This window comes from Buceros rhinoceros, unplaced genomic scaffold (genome assembly GCF_000710305.1).
Source record: "Buceros rhinoceros silvestris isolate BGI_N320 unplaced genomic scaffold, ASM71030v1 scaffold47107, whole genome shotgun sequence".
NCBI classification, from domain to species: domain Eukaryota; kingdom Metazoa; phylum Chordata; class Aves; order Bucerotiformes; family Bucerotidae; genus Buceros; species Buceros rhinoceros.
This window is the reverse complement of record NW_010422491.1, coordinates 1-2,272: the sequence shown is the minus strand read 5'-3', so window position 1 is coordinate 2,272 and position 2,272 is coordinate 1.

The window sequence follows — 2,272 nt, the reverse complement described above, 5'->3', positions numbered from 1 at the left end:
CAGGAAGAGCTGCCCACGTGGGAGCAGTTTTCGCTGCAGGTACTAATCTCTGGGAATGTGCTTCTCAGGACTGCTTTTTCCCCTCGTGTGGAGGAAAATCAAACCCATGATGCGCATATGGTGTGTTGGGTTTTTTTGTGGCCCAGAAATAACGAACTGTGTTGTCTTTCAGGCCAGCTTAAATCGGGCTGCGTGGCGCTGAAATGGCTGCAGGAAACTGCCTGCTAAAAATAAATTGAGATCCTTTCGTTTCAAGTGCCTTCACTTCAGCAGTCGGTTTTGATTTTGGCGATTCCTGGCAGATTCCTGAGGGAAAGGGTTTGGTGATGTTGATGGAACATGGGATTCCAGAGCCTTACTGCAGAGTTTTGTCTCTTGGTGGTGGTTTCTGGTTTGTCATGTGCTCCTCTGATGCCTTGATGTTCATATCTCAGGCCATGCCGAGTATCTGCAGTTTCCTAGAGAAGACTGCTCTCTTCTTGACGTTGTAAATCGCATCGTTAACTCTTTTTTTTTAACTGTAAACACGGATTTAAGTTCCATTACAGACTCCTGGTTCTTTTATTCCATGATTTTGATACACATTTTATCAGTCATCTTTGTTCCTTCTTTGTGTGCTGGGATCAGGATGACTGCAGCTACCTGGGTCTGAGTTGATTCTTCCCCACATTGAAGCCTGTTACTCAGGCGGACCCTCGTACTGGCCTGTTTCCTCTCAGCGAGGAGATTGTGCTGCTGTCATCATGGCTGTGCTCTTGCTTAAATCGTTCCTTTGCAGAGTCTCTGCCGTTCCAAAGACCAGTGTGCGTTGCTTCGCCTGCATGTCCTCCCACGTTACATTGTCGCTGCACCTGTAGAGCTCAGCAAGTTGTCAAGCGCGGATACACATTAGCTACAGTCCATTTTCTGAAGTAAACAGCTAGTTAGCATAGAGCAGAGAGCTCCTGTGGATTCAAAAACAGACCCAAAAGTGAGCGTATCCCCTTACCTGCCTTCAGCCAGTGCCCTGCGAGTGTCGCCTGTCGGCATCTGCCCCTCCGGGGCTCATTTTTTGCAGGTTCTCCGGGCTCCTTTCGTGGTCGCCTTCATTATCTTGAAGCGGCTCTTGCTAGACTGTGTAGCGATGGTTTCCCAGTCTCACCAGCTCCCGCGGAGCAGCACTGAGCAAGTGATGTGCTGCTGGCAACAGCACCCTTCTCTCTCCTTCAACAGTTTCGGGCTTAATTTCCTCAGGCAGCGAGCGGTGTCTGCAGGGAAGGTTCGGCTCCGTCGCCAGCTCCGTCAAGCTTTCATGAGAGATGGTGCCTTCTCCTGCAGTACCCCGAGGAGGCCAGTGCCCTCTTTCCCAGAGACAGGGGAGAGAGCCTGTTTTCCCACAGCCGCTCGGCCCCTGTTGCCGCACACAGCCAGGCAGCAGGATCCAGTATCGGGATCATGCAGCCCCGAACACTTCGTATTGCAGCCTGTTCCCTTCCCCCTTCTCTTTTTCAGCCAGGAGGGTCTCATACAAGGGCAGAGGGCAGAGTACCTGAGCTGCTCTAACCTAAGAACTCAAACCCTCTCCTCGCAGAGAAGGTGATTTAAGGTTTGGGATCTTTTCCAGACCTTGGTACAGCTTGGTCCCTGGAGTCTGAGGTTGCCCTAGATCTCCACGTATGAAGCAATATGTCACTTGGCACCTGAGAACTTTTTCATGTAAACAAAGTAGTCCTGGATGTGCTTTATGGATGGGCTCAGGCAAGTCTCCTTCTGCAGTCTTGCCCTAGCAGTGCACCTAAGTCTGGAGTACAAGATTCTTAGTCCTGACAGGAATTTGTGGTGACCGAATTTGGCTTTTAGAGGGAAAGCTGTTAGGAGGAAAGCCAGGTATTAAATTCACATTGGTGAATGAGGACTAAAATATGGTGATTTATCGCCAACATATTTGGCAGCCTCTTTCCAGTTCAGGCTTGTTAGTTATCAGATAGTTTGTGCATGTGAACGTACAGTGAAATAACATACCATTGGCTTTGACAGTTCTTAGCTAGCTGGTTGCAGGCAGGATTCCTCTGCTCTGTTGTTGGAGGCATGGTTCTGTGCACGGGCTTCTCCTGCAGCTGCTGTGAAGGCCCCTGCTGAGCCACTGAAGAGCGAGCGGTGGCTGTTGCCAGAGGACAGCACGCTTGCTTTTCTCCCTGGGGTGTCTTTTGAGACGTGTCAGCAGCAGCTCAGCATTTCAATCTGCAGGGAAGCCCATAGAATACCCCAGCCCCCTTGTAGAGCCGGCAGAGCA